The 20,500-nt window shown below is 38.0% G+C and overlaps 1 protein-coding gene across 1 annotated transcript in view; it reads right to left on the reverse strand.

The window, feature by feature from the left end:
- Positions 1 to 6,001, reverse strand: part of SCN9A (sodium voltage-gated channel alpha subunit 9) — a 168,188-nt gene extending 162,187 nt beyond the window's left edge. The window contains exon 1 of the mRNA XM_086718809.1: positions 5,548 to 6,001. The gene's annotated coding sequence lies outside the window, so the exon portion shown is untranslated. The remainder of the gene's footprint in view (positions 1 to 5,547) is intronic.
- Positions 6,002 to 20,500: the final 14,499 nt, after the last annotated feature.

Consider the following 20,500-nt stretch of genomic DNA (forward strand, 5'->3'; position numbering starts at 1 on the left):
AGTTACTACATCTAGTGAAATCACCCCTATTTCTTAAAAACAATCAAATGACAGAGGATGTCTAGTTTGGCATACAACACATAGAAAATTTCATTAAAAAATCTTTACACAGGGGCGCCTGGGTGGCTCAGTTGGTAAAGCATCCGACTTCAGCTCAGGTCATGATCTCACAGCTTGTGAGTTCAAGCCTCATGTCGGGCTCTGTGTGGACAGCTCAGAATCAGCCTGCTTCTGATTCTGTATTCCTCTCTCACTCTGCCCCTCCCCTGCTCGTGCTCGTGCTCTTTTAATGAAACATTAAAAAAAAAAATCTCTACACAAATGTTTCTGTGCTTATATTTTAATGCATCTGTCTAATCTTATTAATTCTTTTTTAGGAGCTTGATTTTCCAATCATTAGTATTAATAATTTTGCCCAAAATGGAGCAAAACTTGTAGTCCTGGCATATGTATCAAATGTTCAGAAGATGATATGTACAGAAGAAGAGAAAAAAGGAAAGAAAAAAGACATACATTGCAGGGCAGAGATGGTAGGTCAATGACATTGTAAATGTACTTACTCCCTCCAAATTTCCAAGGTGCAATCAGTTTTATTGTATTTTGATAAATGATTTAGAAAGCTTTGTAAAAAATCCAAGGAGCCATTTTAAAGAAATTTATAATCAATAATAGCAGTCTCTCAAACACCTGACACAACAAAAGGAAATCATAAAATGAATAGCAATAAAATTACAATTAAAGAAATGGTATATTTTAATAATAATATATGGCATTTTTGACTCCCTATTATATCACTTTAAAAATCCAAAGGTAATCCATTTCCTCTATAAACGAAGCAATAACAGCATGTTTTCACTTAAAATATAGTTGTTATTTTAAAGAAAAAAGAAGAAAGAACTCTTCTCAGTGTGGCTAAAAAGATATCAAATGATTCCACTGTATATATATTGCCAACTCAAATTTGTCTGTGGCAAATAATGTTTACTGGCACTGTTCAAGGCATTCCCTTCTCCTGTCCCTCTTGATCTTGGTCTGGCATTTATCCTCACCACCCAGAAGAGTTTTGTTTCCCCAAAGTTTACTCTACCTTTAGCTGCCAAGGGCTGATGGCTTTCCTTGTTGCCTAAAGCCATTTCCTTCCAGCTATACGGGGGGGGGGGGGGGGGGGGGGGGGGGGGGGGGGAAGAGTCAGTTAAACCTTCAAAGAAGAAATTTCATTCTGCAGGATGGCATGAAACCAAAACCGTTCTCTTATATTCTACAAAAGTAGTCTACCCACACTCTGTGAATGCTCTTCCATAAATCTTCAAATGAAAATTATTTTTATACTATCTTACACTATCCATTTTATTATGACCTGGCCATCTTTTTTAAAATTTTATTTTCTGATGTTTATTTATTTTTTGAGAGAGAGAGACAGAGCAAGAGCTGGGGAGGAGCAGAGAGAGTGGGACACACAGAATCCAAAGCAGGCTCCCAGGCTCCAAGCTGTCAGCACAGAGCCTAACGCAGGGCTCGAACCCACAAACCATGAAATCATGACCTGAGCCGAAGTTGGACGCTTACCCAACTGATCGGCCCAGGTGCCCCTATGACCTTGCTATCTTAAGTGGTATTCTAACTTGTATGCTCTGAAGAAGAAAGCTCTAATACCTCTGTATAAGAATAATTAGCTAATTTGTGACATATAAAACAGAGGGCCATCTGCAATTAGTACAGAGGCACTCCAACACATTGCCACCACGATGTGCCACCTCGGTAGCAATTTTAACGAAATCCCTGGTGACAATTCATGAAATAGGTTAGTCCTTCAAGAAAAAATATGATTGCCAAATTCTTTACAAGAACAAAACAAGACAAAACAACCCAACAGTATGGCTGGTCACTTGCTAGATAAAAGATATTAATCAAAACTGGTTGCCTAACAATAAGCTAGCTTTTCATCCTCATGTTAATAACAAAAGTGCTTAATATTTTTAAATACATTCTGAAAAAAAATTATGGGTGGATTTATTGCCATACAAAGTGTATATATGTATACATTCTAGTAAAAATATGACACTGTCGTTAACCAGCATGAATTTTGAAACCCCCTCGCCCCCGAACCCAATAACAGTGATAAATCTTCACTCTTTAGCCCATAGTGTCTCTGAACCTTCCTGAGTGAACACTTTGGATTTGTAAGATAATCTGCCCCTTTAACCTGGAGCAAACACCAACTTGTCATGTTGGCATTGGATCTATGGCCTCAACCTCATTTGATAATACTTCCATCAACTGAGTTCATTCAAGTATCCGTATTTATTATAAAACAATAGTTTAAATTAAATGATTAGTGAGAGACCCTCAAATTCTTGGCAAAAGATACAGATTTAAACCTAATAAGGGCATCATTGTATGTTAGGAGTCACTCATACTAAAGTCATACTGGCTTGTGCACTCCAATTTTCCTTCAAAATATATTTTAATCTAGTTGTGGTCACTGCTTTCCTAAGAATATGCTATAATCTACTTACCTTTGAACACACTATTGCTTACATGCTACAAGATGGGAATACATCTCAGGATATTTTAATTTTATCTCCTTAAAATCATAGTATAGGGTTGTAAATGTACCAGATGCTCAACAAATAAAAAAGAAATTGAATCATAAAAGGTATAAATTGACTGGCTTGATGTGCTCTGTGGTGAAATAAGTCATATCTTTGTACTTTATCATTTACATAAATATTTAGGAACCCCCCCCCACACACACACACTACTTCATGCCAGGCACTGTGCTCTTTTGGGCCAACAAGAGATTTGGTCTCTGTTTCTTTGGAGCATTCAATATTCAAATCCACAAAGTATCTGCATGCCATAATAAGCACTGTGAAGGAAACAAACAAGGTACCAAGACAGAGATTAACAGATGACAGGGTACTTTTGACAGGTGATGAAGAATGATCACCTGAGGAAGAGACTTTTCAGCTGAGATTTAAAGTTTGGGAAGGAGCTAGCCATTCAAAGAGTGAAAGGAATAGTCCAGGCACTGGAAACAGCATTTTAAAAGGTCGTAGGGAGTGAAATCAATCCATGTGTTCTAAAAGACCAATGTGTACTAAAAGACCAATGTGACTGGAGCATATAAAATGAGGGGGATGGGTTCAGTGAGGTTTTACAACCAGATCAGAGTGAGCTGTATGCTAACAGAAACCATTTGTTCTTGATTGGTGTCTATGTTTCTGCATTTATTCCTTTTTTCTATGCAATCAGCTATCCAGTTTTTAAGGAGAGGCATGATGGTATTGCTTTGTATACAATGCAAAGGCTGTAGCAGGAGTCCAGGTAAATTATGATGGGGGCTTGAACTAATTTAGTAGCAGGGTAGATGTAGAAAACAAAGTGAAAGAGGCATATCTGAAAAGTATAATTAAATAGAGAGATGTTTGGAAGATAAAACGGATAGATCTAAATATGGACTAGTTATGGATGAAATGCTGTCAAGGGGAAGAGAGAGAGTAATCAACACTTGGATGGTGAAGGCATTTATTCAGAAGTTAAAGATGGGGGGAAAGGATCTGGGACAGTTTTAGGGAAAATCATAATCTTTCCTATATTTTAGGAAAAATCAAATAAATCTTTCCAGCATATCACATTCTTTCATATATTTACTAGGAATAGAAATGAGACAAAAGTTAAGTTTCTATTATTTATACAAAATGCAAGAGTTTTTTTTTTTTTTTTTTTTTTTTTCCTTGTCATAGAGAAAGTGGTTTGGTCATACTGAATAAAGTGAATAGCCTTCCAATGACTCCACCTCTGAATTTCTTACTTTTTCTTTGCTGCCAAAACTCACCTCAGCAACAGGTAGCAAAAACACAGAAGCACTACCACAGGAAGGCTCCCATGATCATTTCCAGGTCCTAGGGGACACAGTGAGGCATAAGGATGCTCTTGGCAAAGAGCCAGACCTGACTCATCTTTCTTCTGTAGATTCTTCAAGGTACCCAGTTAGCCCTGCCCTGAACCATAGGAATCATGGCATATTGTATACTGAGCCTCTGTAAAAATACATCACTGTGTCCCATGATTGCACAATGGTTCACTTCCAAAAGGGAATTTCCAACAGACTGGTATTTTAAATATACACACAGTGCAAAAACTTATCTTAGCTAAAACTATTACCAGTTGCCTAAATAGAAGGCAGTGTTCATTACATCAAATGTCATATTTTGTCTGACATTTTATTGTGAATAAGCTATTTTTAATAATCATAACTCTATACATAAGGATCAGAGAAGTCTAGCTTTAAAATAATAAAATATTTTTAAATTCTATTCACCATAGTTTCTAAGAAAGTGAATTCTAGTTTACTTATTTTTTTAAATAATGGTAAAAGAATTTGAAAACTTCAATAAAATGGACTATTTAATAATTTTATTTGGTTTACAGATGATATATAGTTAGATTTTATTGATGTTAAAGCAAAAATCATGAAAATATATTTTAAATTATCAAAAGAAAGAAAGAAAAGCAATGTCTTTCTCCTGCCCACAGGGAAGGAGGACAAACAGAAAAGAACGTTAATTGTGTTTCTGAAAAGAAATGAACCTGCCAACATTGACACATAGAAACTGAAAATCCACCATTCTTTGAAAACCTTATGTTGATTTGGTTTTTATCTTATTGAAAGGAGTTTAAAAAAAAAACTCCTCTAAGCTTCTCATGTAAAAAAAAAATTGCTCTTAGCTGAAGAGGAAATAAAAATTACTAAGAAGGTTGCAACTATAATATAAAAAGAAAATAAAATAAGGAATAAAATGTTATAATCACAAAAGTTGGCATGACATTTTTTAGTTTGGTAATCTTGTTTTGATCTTTTGTCTTTAATACAAGTGAGGAAAATACCTATTTGTTTTTCCTTGAAAGTAAATGACCGTTTCGGTTGAGGGCGATAAAAAGTTAAAATGACACCGAATCTTTTCTGCATTTCACTCTCAAATGCTTATTCGTTTAAAAAAACGAAAGTGTGTCGCGAAATGGGGCTAAGCAGTCTGGTCAATCAGTCCTGTTTGTGAGCTGGGAAGGGGTGCGGCGCTGCCGGGCTATCCCTACAGGTAGGATCCGCTGTGCTGCTTCCGCACGCTCACCTCTGCAGATGGGGACTAGAACACAGGCTATTTGTTCTACCTGCCCCTGGAACTGAAACCCATCCAACAATTCTGCTAGCGTAAAGAAATTACGGACGTAAACCATCAGGTATAGATAGCTGCTTTTCCTTTCCACGATTTCGGAACCTGCTAGCAAACCCACACGGTCACAATCCGCAAAGGGTCGGCCTTGCAATGGCAATAGGTGCCTCTCCAGCTCCTCTTTCTCCAGTTGCTTGGACTTCTCCGTTCAGTGTCTCTCCTCTCTACCTCCCAGGTGGCATAACACCAAGTAGCCAAAACCCAGAGATGGGAAAATGGATACAGGTGGGTGTGGCGGTTGAGGCTAGCACTGGAGACAGACCGAGGGCTTCCCGGCCCGCCACACGAGAGGAGCAACAGAAAAGGCACTTACTTGCAACCTTGCCCGCCGAGGATGCCCATCCAGTGCACCCGCACAATCTGGCCTGTGAGGAGGGCGCGGGCTTCAGGGACCCCTTCCTCGCTCCTGCTCTCTCCCCGCGGCGTTCTCTCTGCTGCCGCTTCTCCCTCTTTCTTTGGGCTCCTGTTGCTCAGCAGGCGCCTGCCACAAGCCGCTGGCACCCAGGCTAGTCCAGCCCCAGCCCGGCGAGAGGATGCAATTGGAAACCAGACACCCGCCACCAGATCGCTAGCTAGGACCAGCGCCGAGACTGCGCCCCTCCTTCCGGGGCGCGCCCTGCCAGCGGCAGCCCCGCCCCCACGCCCCCTGGGGCAGCAGCGCGGCCGGTTCCCCTCACTCCTCCCTCCCAGCCCTTTCCCCGGCCCGCGCCGCCGGCTCTCCACGCGCGCACCCAGTGCAGGGCAGGACCCGCTGCGAGTACCGCGGCGCCGGGCTGCACCTTCTCCGCATGTGCTGTGGGAGAAAGCACAGGAGGGGTCGCGACCTCACATCCACCGCCACTCCTTCGGGTGGGGCGCGCGGACGTGCGCGCTCACGTGTGTGTGTGTGTGTGTGTGTGTGTGTGTGTGTGTGTGTGCGCGCGCGCGCGCGCGCGTGTGTTTGTGTGTGTGTGTGTGTATGGTGGGGAGGTCCGTCCAGCATTCTCCATAGCCCTTCCCTTCCCTCACCCCCGCCCCCTCACCCGTTCCTCCCTCCTGCTCAGCAGAATCTGCTAACGTTTCCGAGAAGTCTCTAAGTGTGGTTTGGTGGGAGCCGGAGGAGAACTCCGTGGGGACCAATGGCCAGTCTCCTGCGTCCTGGGCTTTGAGGATTCGGGACTGGGAATCGGTTCCTTCTCTGCGGTTTTGCGCGGGGAGACCCGAGCAGTGCCGTGCAAGACCTTTCTCTAGGCTGCGATTTTTCTTTTCTTTCTTATAACAGGTCGATCGGGTTGCCTAATCTAAGGCAGGCAAAGAAAGCGTTTTCTTTCGAAGGTGGAGTGAGGGGTAAAAGGTTGTGTGGGTGGAGAGGGAGACGTAGGGTAGGTGCTGCTTTCCCAGACCTGGCCCCGCTCATCTGGATACATCGTCAGTCATATAGGTTCTGGGTTTAGAGCTGAGTAGGAAAGGCTATGAAAATAAAAGGATGAAAAGGATTTATAAAAATCCTTTTGTGTAGGGTGTGTGTGTGTGTGTGTGTGTGTGTGTGTGTGTTCTACAGCCGCCGGCTGGGAGGAACAGTAATGAAAACAGGATTGAATTATTTTTCTCAAAGAGAAACAGGAAATTTCCATCGGGAGAAAAAAATGAAGGATTATGTTGGGGAAGGGTGGATTTCTGGATTCAGGCCTTACAAGAGGACAGATCACTTTGCAGTATAAGCATAAGCATAAGCAGTGGGCATTTGCAGCTATAGTGTTATTCGCTTCCACACCTTCCACTGTGGAAATGGTACTTAGTGCTAAATACACAGGATTGTTAGGTCCCGGGGTTTACCTATCTGCTGCTTACTGAGTTTGCCCTGGGGCTTTGGACCTTATATTCTTGACTTGCAAAATGTGCTATTGAAAGAAGGAAGCTTTCAGTTTCACAGGTGCTCCACTGAAGGATGAAGTTGGTCGCCTGGGGATAATTCTCAATGCCACATCATAGCCAAGTCATTGTCTCTTCCTTGATAGGTCGCAGACATTGGAAGAAGAGTTCAATGTGCTGCAAGTGATAGCCTTTTTTATTAGATTTAATCAATGCCATTTTCTTTTTTTTTTTTTTTTTTTGCCACCTTCAAGTCCCCCCTCAACTAAATTGTCCCATGCACAGTCACAGAGTGTAAAATGAGCTCCATCAATCCCCTTAGAAATCTCTGACATCTGATCTCATTTCTATCAGGGAATAATCCATATGACATTAGGAATAATTCAAAATCACAAGATCTCAAATCATGTGTTTTTTTTCCTTAAGAGGATAAATTAGGGGGCGCCTGGGTGGCGCAGTCGGTTAAGCGGCCGACTTCAGCCAGGTCACGATCTCGCGGTCCGTGAGTTCGAGCCCCGCGTCAGGCTCTGGGCTGATGGCTCGGAGCCTGGAGCCTGTTTCCGATTCTGTGTCTCCCTCTCTCGCTGCCCCTCCCCCGTTCATGCTCTGTCTCTCTCTGTCCCAAAAATAAATAAATAAATGTTGAAAAAAAAAATTTAAAAAAAAAAAAAAAAGAGGATAAATTAGAACACAAACACCTTAGCTGAATGAGACAACTGAAAAAATGATCAATGTTTCTAACAATGATAAAATTTATTAATATAATTAACACAGATTTGATCAGCAAATTTCAAAATACTCAAAGCTTTAGAGAAGCAAATCAAGAACAAACGAAAGTACTGTAATATAAAATATAGTGAGCTTTTTGGAATTCGTTATTCCCAGAGATGGTGCAAAATGAAGAGAAAAATAGTTTCAAGATGAATTGATAAATAATGGTACCATATGGAACAAATTATTTTAAAAAATTAAAGTCACCCTTGGTGGTTGTCATGTAGCACTACCCAGAAAATATAATGTGGGATGTTGATGGAATACTAGGCTGGGTGATCCATTGGTTTAATGAAGTGCAGCAATTTTTGATAGTGGACAAAAAAGTACTTTCCATCTGTGAGGTAGGAAAGACATTTAGTGTTCCTGTCTCCCTGCCACTAAGAAAATAACAACACACACGATGCTTTGTCAATGACTACACACACACACACACACACACACATATATAGTTGACCTTGACATCACAGGTTCGAACTACATAAGTCTACTCATATTCAAATATATATATATATGAAAATTTTCTTGGAGACTTGCAACAATTTGAAAAAAACTTTCAGGTGAACTACATAGCCTAGAAATATTGAATGTTAATATTTCAATGCTGTATTATGAATATGGTGATAATACTGTATGCCATAAAAATTTTATAATGATTGATTCATTAACATATAGACTAGGCTACCATTAAGTAGTCATACCAATTACACTAGGCTACCATAAAGCAATCATATTGCTGCTCCTTTGTTATCAATGCATGAATCGTTACACCTGTAACTAAAAATGCAATTACTTTTCACAGTATCTTTTTGTTTTTGATGTCTAGTGTTAGTAATACATAATCTATTTTAAGAGTTCATTCGCAAGTACATATTATTCTCAATATACCTAGGTTCTTGTTAGGGATCGTCAAAAATAAAACCTCCTTGGTCTGTCTGAAGGATCCCTGGAAAGATTTTGCCTATGAGCTCATTGGAAAAGTGTGGCGTGTGTTGTTCATCATCCTCCCAATTCTCTTTTATCTTTCAACCATTTACCCCATATCTATTTATTTTATGTATCATTTTCAGTCTCCCAAGCATTTTGTAATCTGTTGCTTTTAGTCTATGCTGTCTGTGTGTTTACTGTTTTTTGTTTGTTTTTGTTTTTGTTTTGTTTTGTTTTGTTTTGTTTGCAGCTCTGCGATTTTTGCCTTTGTTTAAATCCAGAAAAGAACTATCTGAAACTCTTATTAAATATTATACTAAACATACCTACAGTTCATCAAACATTAAGTGATAATGTCACCTGTGCCTTTTAGAAGGTTAGAGGGTAGGCTTGAATTATGGGAGGCAGAGAAGATAATCTGGTTGAATTAGCTAACAACCAATAGATTCCTAAGGCTATTCACAAATGATGTTCTATAATTTAAGTACACAAAGTAGGGATGTTAATATGTTGAAATTAACCAATATTATATTTCAAAACCAAAACAGAAATAAATAATTTATTTTTCTTGGTGGTACCATGGAAATCCACACTTTTATCTTGTCCACAATTGCCATTCCAATTTTTAAAACTGCAGTAAAGTTTCTGAAGGAGAGAGAAATAGAAAGTTAAATGAAGACAGTAAATTAAACAATACAGTGCTGGCGGAGTTTGTTTTTTCTCATTAAATAAGATTAGAAATCCATATGTATCTTATAATATCTGCTACGTGGCAATATTCTAATTTGAGTTAAATAATCATGCTGTTGTGAAAATGGAAGCATAAAATGACAAATCTTTTTGTGAGTACATAGCTAAAAAGAAGATTTCAAAAGTCTGGTTTCAAAGTAGGATTAAAAAGCAGTAGAACTATAATTAAAACAGTGCAATATACAAGGAAGATTATCAGTCATAGGTTGGAATAATAAGAAAGAGGGGCAAATGAAACAATGAAAAAGTGGTTTCCTAAATGTATCAGCCTCAGAGTACTTGCTTTTCAAATTTGACATGGTGTGAGATTTTGTGCCAGTAAACTCATGTGAAGAAAAATAAACGTGTTTTGTCTTGCACATAGTAGAATTCTGAGTAGTATATTGATTGGTCAGTTATTCAAGAAGCATTCCCACTAAGTCAAACAGTCCACCAATGAGTCCTTTACCAGAACAATGCTTTTGCTGATCAGATGCTATTTGTGGAATGCCTTTCGATCAAAACCACTCTTCGCAAAGTTCTCTTCTTGAAGAAGGCTTAAAGCAGACGAGGTTACCCAAATATGAAACATTTATTTTTAGACATTGGGCAACATGATGCACAAGACTGTGATCCCTGAGAGAAAGAACATAGACAAGGAGAGTCCTATGATGGTCTCAACTTAATACATGAAATTAGTTTCCAGGCTGTAGCACAGGAAGGGGGAAATACAAAAAGAGCCCCACAATCTCCCTGAATTGAGAAGATGGAAACTGGAGTTTTGGAGGCTGAAGCAGCTAGAATTTGTGGGACAGAGAACCATTAATATATTTCAATACATTTGCCTAACATATTATATTTATTCTATATTAAGTTCATCCTCAAGGATCAGAAATTTTCTTCCATTGAAGATATACAAAACAGATCCTGAAGGTAGTTCCAAAAGAGAAGTTTAGAAATATTTCAGCAATACTGTTAGTGAAATCAAGATGTAACTTCCCAACCTGTTACTTTAAATGGAATAACAGCTATTTAAATGTATTAATTTCAGTATCTTTACTAAATTGAAACTTCTGTTATGTGACATGAAATGTAATTTGGAAATATAGGTGTCTTTTTTAGTTATTTTGATTGCTGTCAGGTATAGAGTGTTAACTAATTTCCATGTATAGCCTAGTCTGAGATTTGTCAGAGTAGCAGATGTGAAAACAAAGATGTGGATGGAACATTTGAGAAAGAATAAAGTTAGATAGAGAGAAAAAATAGGTCCTAAATGGAGTCACTTGTGATAAGTCACAGGTCAGCAAACCAAGACTTTATACCTAACTTAATTGCAGTTTCAACTTCTCCCAGAAATATAATCTTAAACTAGTAAATCTGGAATTTCCCGGTTTCCAACTGACTGACCCAAAAATAGACGAAGTAATCATCTCTTTCCTTGTCCTTCCCTTTTCAGCCTATAACAGTTTTCCATTTTGTTTAGCGTTGCGCTGAACCAACAAGCTATGTGATGTCTATGAGGAAGCAGCTATTCTATGTCTCACAAAAACACCTTTAGGAAATATTGGCCGGTCTACATTACAATTATGCATTAAAAATTAAATTTGGTAAATGTAGATGAACAATATAAGGTAAGTAAAATTCTCAGTAGTTCATTTATTCACAATTAAACCTGTTGACTGAAATCAAGCATGTTAGAGAAATTAAACCACTTCATAGTATAGTAAAAAGAGGACAGAAGCCATTTCCTAATCTATCAATTACAACAGTGTCTTTCCATGGGCATGTCTCCTAGTCTCTGTGTGTTCTAGTCTTCTCCATAAATGAGAAGGTTTGTACTGAATTATTTTTAAGTCCATTTCTTCTGTAAGCTTTTAGATTTCTTTTACATGAATAGGTACAATTTTCTAAGTCAAATTTAAATTGAATATTCTTTCATTGAAACATATGGCCAAGAAAACTGTTATTTGTGAGCAACATGTATTTATATTTTTTCTGACTCCCACTTCTGGAAGGTGTTGCCGAAATGACTAATTAATGTATTTTTAATACAAGTTAAGAGAAATAATCACATGAGACTTAACTGAATAGAAGCCATAGGCTCAAATATGAAGGTATCTTTATAGCATTGGATTATGACTTTCCTTCAGAGGTACCCCAATACAAATTCTAGCACAAGCATATAGTGGACACTCTGTATATATTATTAACGTGCATACACAAAGTTCAGAATCATTTTCCTCCTTCCTCATTCATTTTTGATAAATGTTACATCTACTGCCACCTGGCGTCCATAATGTCAAATATTTTAGAAAGTCATCTGAAAACTTTCTACACTCTTTTTTTTTCCTTTCTTTTCTTTTCTTTTTTTTTTAAAGAGCAGTTTCAGGTTTACAACAAAATGGAGAGGGAAGTACAGAAATTTCTCCTATACCCCCTAACCCCATTCATGTATAGCCTTTCCCATTATCAGCATGACTCACCAGAGTGGTACATTTTTTTTTACCAAAGGATGAACCTACATTGTCACATTACAGTCACCAGAAATCCATAGTTTACCTTAGAGTTCACTCTTGGTGCTGTACATTCTGTGAGTTTGGACAAATGTGTAATGACATATATCTACCATTATAATATCATACAGAATATTTTCACTGCCCTAAAACCGTATGCTCTGCTTATTTATCTCTTCCCTCTTCCCCTCTACCCCTGGTAACCATTGATCTTTTTAATGTCTCCATTAAAAAGTGTCTAGATGCACCACTGTTGATTTATCCATTCACTGAAGAACATCTTGGTCGTTTCTAAGTTTTAGCAATATGAATAAAGGTACTATAAATATCTATGTGCAGGTTTTGTGTGGACATAAGGTATCAACTTCTTTGGGTAAATACCAAGAAGTGTGATTGCTGGATCACATGCTAAGAGTATGTTTAGTTTTGTAAGAAACTACCAAACTATCTTCCAAAGTGACTGTACCATTTTGCATTCCCACCAGCAATGAATGATTTCCTGTTGCTTCACATACTCGTTAGCATTTGGTGTTGTAAATACTCCACATTTTAGCCATTCTAATAGGTGTGTAGGCATATCTCATTGTTTTTATTTGCATTTCACTGATAACATCTTTTCATACCCTTATTTGCTATCTGTATATCTTCTTTGGTGAGGTGTCTGTTAAGGTCTTCGTCTCATTGTTTTTAACAAGGTTGTTTGTTTTCTTATTGTTGAGTTTCAAGGGTTCTTTGTATATTTTGGATAGCAGTCTGTTATCAGGTGTATCAATTGCAAATATTTTCTCCCAGTCCATGGCTCATATTCTAATTCTCTTGATGCTGCCTTTTACAGACTTTTTAAAAAAATTTTAATGAAGTTTAGCTTATCAATTCTTTCTTTTATAGATTAGGTCTTTGGTGTTGTATCTAAAAAGTCATCACCACATTCAACGTCATCTAGGTTTGCTCTTATGTTATCTTGTAGGAGTTTTATAGTTTTACATTGTACAACTAGGTCTCGATCAATTCAGAATAAATATTTGTGAAGGGTTTGAGATTTGTCTAGATTCATATTTTTGCATGTGGATGTCCAGTTGTTCTAGCAGCATGTTGAAGAGACTACTTTTTTTTCCCATTGTATTACTTTTGTTCCTATGTCAAAGATTAGTTGACTATATTTATGAGGGTCAATTTCTGCGCTCTCTATTCTATTCCATTAATCTATTTGTGTTTCCTTTTACCAATGTCCCACTATCTTGATTACTGTAGGTTTTTAGTAAATTTTGAAGTAAGTAATATCAGTCCTCCAACTTTGTTCTCCTTCAATATTGTGTTGGCTATTCTGGGTTTTTTTGCCTTTCCACATCAACTTTAGAATCAGTTTGTTAATATCCATAGAATAACTAGATAGGATTTTGATGGGAGTGCATTCAATCTATGGATCAAGTTGGGAAGAACTGATATTTTGACAATATTGAATCTTCCTATCCATGAATAGGAAATATCTCTCCATTGATATAGTTCTTTGATTTTATTCATCAGTTTGGTAGTTTTTCTATTTATCTTTTTATAATTTTCTTTTTAATGAGAAGCAAAAGGAAAAGTATGTTTTGTTGATGTTTAAATTTAAGGTCCATCTCTAGATGAGCTGAACAGGGAACGACTTCTGAGTATTTGTAAAAGTGATTTGCGAAGAGGTCATTTCAGCTAGTAAATATGACAGGTTTATTTTAGATTTATTTTCTTTTTTGAGATATATTTTTAACAGTTTGTAATTGTTTTATGCAAAAACTTTTCTTTCTGTACTTGTGATTTTATCACAAACATTCATTTAACTTATTTTCAAGAGGATCACACCTGATACAGAAAAGCCTTCCTTGAATCACATAATCTTGTATTACATTCTCTGGATTTATGACAAAGCAAAACAAAACAAAACAAAACCAAACAAAACAAAACAAAAAGCTCTCAATAAAACAAAAGAGAGGGACAGTATAAATAGGTTATTTACAAAGTTAGGGTATTTAAATTTTTTTGAAAATTTAAATGTAATTAACATTTCATAAAGCACAATTCATTTTTAAAGTATATCTGAAATAAAATTTGTTTAAATTTGTGAACAAGGTGTTTTTACTTCTTCCATTACAATAAAATAGGGTGGAGGAAATTCAAGGTATGGTGGTTAGAGGTACCGGGTAGAATCACTGTCTAGACAGGAAACCAAGGAGAGAAACAGGGAAATCTCTATAAAATAAGAGCGCTGTTTAAATAGCATTCAGTGAAGAAGCTAAGTGATAGTATCCATGAGCCACACATACTTTTTAAAAGAGATGTACATATAGCTTTTCAGGAAAGTCTATTTAATTCCAGGGTCTTGGTTGTCTTCTAAGACCTGACCCATCTTAAAAGTAGGTTACTTCTGGGTGTGGCAAGGCTTTGAATATTTACCAAAACCGTTCTAAACAGATACCAAGCTTGAACATTGCCCCCAATTTCTCCTCTCACTTTTCCTCCTTGCACTAGTCTATGCTCTTGAAGGAGAGCAGAAAAGAAAAATGGCAAGTAAAGTCATATGTGGGAAAGCATCTGATGATGATCTTTGTCCTTTTTGATGAAGGCAAAAACATTAATAACCAAAGTACTATTTTAGAACTTTGTGTCTTTGCTTCTGGGTCAGCCCTGAATGGCTTTTGTTCACAAATAAATGATCAAAGAAGTCCTAGTACATGTTGACAAAAGGAGAGGTCAATGGCAGATGTTGGAGCATTCGTGGTCTCTAGAAAAATAGAGGCTTTTTGTTTTATCTAAGCAAAAGAGAGAGGAAAGAAGCATAGAGCAAGTGTTTTTCTTTTTTCCCCTGAGATTTCTTTCTTGCTTGCTTGCTTTCTTGCTTTCTTCTTTCTTTCTTCCTTCCTTTCTTTCTTTCTTTCTTGCTTTCTTGCTTGCTTTCTTTCTTGCTTTCTTTCTAGCTTTCTTTCTTGCTTTTCTTCCTTCCTTCTTCCTTTTTCCTTTCTTTTTTGGGAAAATTTACACCAAAATCTCTCAAAGTTATTAATTTCCATCACTCTTCTCACTATCCTAGCTTGACTGGCATGAACTTTTATTTGAGTTACAGAAACAGCCTCCATACCTGCTCGGTCACCCTTCAGCATTACCAACTGTAACCAGTTCTCCATGCTCCCTTTTTAATGGGTGGCCTTCGGGATGAAGGTCAAACTCTTTAATGTATGCACTGTTATCTCTAGCAGGAAGACTTTGCTTTCCTTTTCTGGAGCACCGTGCCCCAACACCTGTACTTAATCCACTTCTACCATCCTGCAGATCTTAGATATCACATTCTCTAAACCCTGTTTGATGAGCTAAGTATGGGTTAAATTCTACTTCTCCATGCTTTCATTATATCCTGAACTTACCCTTATCAAAACTTTACCACATTTTATTATAATGTTTCGTGTGGGTGCTAGAAAATCCCCACAAGGTAATGTTACAGCTGGACCTGGGAGGTTGTTCATGACTTAGTCAGGTGGGTGAGGTTGGAGGAAGAAGACACTCTAGGCAGAGGGAATATCATATGCAAAAATAGGAATCTTTGCACACTGCAGCTAATTTCAGTTTTTACATAGATGAAGTTTAGGAGGCACTTGAGAGAATGAGAGAAGATTAGCCAAGAGAAAAGGAGACATGAAAAGTCTTGAATACATCCTGCTACATTGTCTGGCATTAATCTGAAAGGGAGACATTCTAAAAGTTTTGTAAATATGAATTGTCATCATTGTATTTGACTTTTAGAAGCATTATTATTCTTTAAAAATATGTATTTCTTCAACAACACTAGGAAGGATGATTTGAAAAATAATGCAGGAGAGAAAAAAATAAACACCCAGGGAAACTAGTGAAGTAAAAATGGAACAGAATGGTCAAAACTGATAGTTTTGTTTTGTTTTAATTGAGAGGAAGTAAGTATTTATTGGATTCAGGTAGGAAGATAGATAGAAGTATGTAGGATAAATCAAAAGGTTTTGGCATGGGTAACAACAAATGACAATGATGATTTTATTAAGCATCGTCTTCCCCCTCAAAAAGTACCATTGTAAGAAAAATAGATTTGATGGTAGAAGATGATGAATAAAGTTATGCGCATATTGAGTTTGAGTTGCTGTGAGACATGCAAGTGAAAGTTTTTAGTAAGAAAGTTTGATGTGTGGACATCAACAGTGTTGTCATTAAAAAAATTCCAAATATGATACTTAAAATCTATAATATTTGTATTTTAATTACATTTTAACACTGAAGGAGTGCACACAATATAATCTAAGAATAACATAGTAGCTTTAAGAGGAAAAAAAACTTTTGTCAAGCTGTATATCTATATAGATACATAATTTTATATATATTGCTAATTTTCTAAATTAAAAAGTTACAACTTAATATTATTTACAAATCACATTGCATGTCATTATTTTCTTGACTTATGCTTGTTACTTTAGAGATTCATATTTGGTAGCAAAACACAGAGAAGAGAACAGCCTATCACAGTTAGTAACGTGTAGCAGACACTGTGGTCTGTTACCCATCCCCCTTCAGGAAAAATTGATTCATTCTTTAGGTTAGAGGAAGTTGGGGCAGGGCTGCTGATGGCTTATAGCTGTGATCCTATACAGAAATTATCCTTGACTAAGAGGACTAACCTCATTCAAGGTATGGCCTTTCCCCAGAGGCAGCCCACATCCAATGACTGGTTAATGTGAGGAAATAGATTTCCAAATATTTCCAAATATTTTCCCTTTATTTGGATATGGGTTAAGCTTCCATAAGTTGACTGAGGCTGTTTTGTAATTGTACTGCAGTTCAATGTCTTCTCCCCAACTCTGCTTCCCTTGCTTCTGCTCAGCTGTAATTCCAGGGAGGACTTCCCAAAGAGCTTCCATACAAATCTTCATCTCTGATTCCTCTATCTAAGAAGAAAGTCCATATTGCATAGGAATATTGAAGAAAGTGGAGTCAGTTGCTCTATGTTATATTGTTCTGGGGAAACTATAGGAATTTGAAGCAGTATTTCTGACTTTGCCTTGCAAGTTTGAGAATAAAAGGGTTAGAGGCCAGGGAATGATTGGGCTACATGTTAGAGCTGTGAGGACTATGGAAAGTACAGAGCCCTCCAGGCCAGCTAGAGTGATGTTTGCAGTGAGGCTATGGGCTGGCTGCATTGATTCCAGACAAAGGAACATCAGCGGTCAAGGACAGGTGAAAACTCCTCATGGACTTGCACCAAACATGGCCAGCAGTGACCGCCTCTTGTCTGGAGATAGTCTGTAGTATGATAAAAACCTGGAGTGCACCCCAGCTCAAGTGAAGCACAAAAGACCTGGATTTAATAAGCCCAGATAACTTGCACTATAGGTTCTTATGAGAGAATGTACTACATTCTTTGCTTCAATACCATTGTTGAATAAAAGGAGATATTGTCTGAAGATTCAATCATCCATGGGTATTTCTGATTTAGGGACACCCCCAAAAATATACATACCTGAACCAGGGCACCAGTGAACTGTAAACTGGCACCCAAGTGATGCAAGTTTTTTCCTGACGTCTTAGGCCATTAACCCACATTAAGTGATATTATCATAAGCATCCGCCTCATGGGACCTGGGGAAGGAAGAGGATGGCGACAGAAGGCTGAAATGATGGCCACTGGCTAATTGTAGCTTTTAATGATCTACCCCACAGGTTTTTGGAAGTCTTCCATATTACATATATTTGGAAAATGATCTATATCATCAAGCTGGGTTGGCAAGAACATTGTAGTTCTCAGGAATTAAAAACATAATGACTCCATTTGACTGATTTATTTATTTCTTTTAACTTTCTTCTATCAATCACTTTGCTTTCCATCTTTTCCCCTAGGGATTTAACTTTGTGGTATCACAAGTAATGAGTTGTAGAAAAATGCAATCTTGTTTCTCTCTTACATAGAAGTTCAAAATTTCTCCATAGAAACAAAGCTAAACAAATACATTTAATGTCATTATTAAAGAACATCTTTCCATTTTTAAAAAGAAGATGGAACAACTATGAAACGATGAACCACGCTATTGTGTCTAAAAGGCTGGGCTTTCAAGGCAGATGAACCTTGTTAATGTGTTGAACATTCTAGGTTCTGGTTATTTCATCATCAGGAGGACAATCACGCCTGCTTTGTATGAGTCTGTGAGGATTACATAAGACAGCATTTATAAAAATACCTTAAGGCTGGGCTTGGCCCATAAGACCCACGGTTAATGCTCAATGATAAACACACAAATAGAGTGATAGATAGTTAAGGTTTTTGAGTGTTCATGACATCCCAGGGATTGGCACACAATCACATTATATTCTCATCACAAACCAGGGGTTAGGCATATTTACTACTCCTATTTAACAGACAAGGACACTGGAGCTTATCTTAAATAAATAACTTTGTACACAAATGATAAATGAAGCTACATTACTTCTGAGTAGAAACAAAAATCAACGACTGAAGAATGGGGGGAAGAGAAAGAGGGAAGCAATGAGGGAGGTGGAGAAGACACAGAGAGAGAAGGAGGCAGAGACAGCAACGAGAGAGACAGAGAGAAGAGAACAGAATCTGAAGCAGGCTGCAGGCTCTTAGCTGTCAGCACAGAGCCCGAGGTGGGGCTGGAACCCATGAACCGTAAGATGGTGACCTGAGCCGAAGTTGGACGCTTAACCAACTGAGCCACCCAGGCGCCCCTATATCTCAGTTTTAAAGCCAATTTTCAACACCTAAGACCGAGTCACGTTCTCCTTGACTTATGCTTTGATATTTTCTTTCCTCATGCTTGACACAATCATAATTGTCTATTTTTTAGCCTAAAAGGGGGACTATAAAGCTCTGTAAAAGGGGGACTATATCTACTTTACTTATTACCATATCTTAATGCTAAAGGATGGATGGATGACTTTTACATGTGAGGCAGGGAGTGAATGAAAATGAAATTGAAGAGATAAGCAAAAATAAGTCGTAGAGAGACTTGTATGACAAACCAAGGAGCTTAGACTTTATCTTGTCAGTGATTGGGTAATAGTTAGCTGTTAACTTACGAGCACTTTGATTCATGTGCTTCTCTCTGAACAGGATGGTAAAGGATTCATAATCTAATTCTAACAAGCACAAGGGAACCCATGACATCTTGCCTACTTAAATCAAGTGCCGGTTGCTCAGCCGACTGAGCCGCTCAAGGGCCCCATGCCCTTCCCCTATTTTCTTTTAGCTTCATTTCCTTCTTTTCTCATTTTCAAAACCAAACCATAGCCTATTCCCCTGAATAATGTGGCCTCTGCCTTTCTCTTCCCCTTCGTCTTCTGCTCTCCCACTCACTCGCCTTACTCAAGCTCACAAGTCTTCTTCCAGATCTTAGAACCCACTAAGTCTATTCTGAGCTGTATTCTTTCCTAGGGCTGCTGAAACAAAGTAGCACAAACTGGTCACCTTAAAACAACAGAAATTTATTCTCACATTTCTGGAGGCCAGAAGCCTAAAATCAAGGTGCTAAGCAGGATTGACTGAGAGGATTCTGGAGGTTCTTGAGGGAGAATCCTGTTGGTCCAAGCCTTTCTCTTGGCTTCTGGGGGTTGCTAACAACTGCTGGTGTTCCTTGGCTAGTAAATGTGTCACCAAGTCTCTGTCTTCATGTGGCATTCTCCCTGCATGGGTGTCTATATCTCTGTGTGGTGTGCAAATTTCTCTCTTCTTATAAGGGCACCTCCTGGTATATGCCCACCCTAATCCATCATCTCATCATCTCAACTTGATGGCATCTACAAAGACCCTATTCCTGATCAAACCCCATTTCTCATTCACAGATAGTAGGATTTGAACATGTCTTTTTTGTAGAATACAATTCAACCAACAACACCAGCCTAGAGTTTTCCTTAGCCCTTCAAATCCTAGCATGGCTGTCTCCTTGTTTCTCGAGTACCAGCCCAAAGGTCACCTTTGTAGATCAAAAATGACACTACACTGAAATGTCACCTTTCCCTAACCCCATACTTCATGCCTCACATCTTCTATTTCCCAGTTGGTCTTGATTATACCATCCAGCTTGATTTTCTTCATGCAGTTTTTACTATCTGAAAGTATGTAAAAATATATTTATTTTTTTGTCTGTGTCTCCCTGTAGAATTTAATCTCTGCAAAGAGCAGAGACCACACCTCCCTTGATTGCTACTATAGCCTAGAACAGTGTCTGGAGTAGAGTGAGCTATTAAAGTCTTGCTAAATGAAACTTATTCTATATTTTTTCAGTTGTTTATGGCCATGACAGTAATGCATAACACACAGTCAAAAATCTCACTGTCATACAACAATCAGCATTCGTTGTCACAGGCAGGAATTTACTGGGGGTTGTATAGATGGCTCTGCTTTCTGAGCTGGGCTTATATGTCTGGAGGTTGGCTGGCTGTTACTAATCTAGATCAATCTGGACTGGCCTC

The sequence above is a fragment of the Puma concolor genome, chromosome C1, assembly GCF_028749965.1.
Source record: "Puma concolor isolate L17-30 chromosome C1, mPumCon1.1.hap2, whole genome shotgun sequence".
Lineage (NCBI taxonomy): Eukaryota > Metazoa > Chordata > Mammalia > Carnivora > Felidae > Puma > Puma concolor.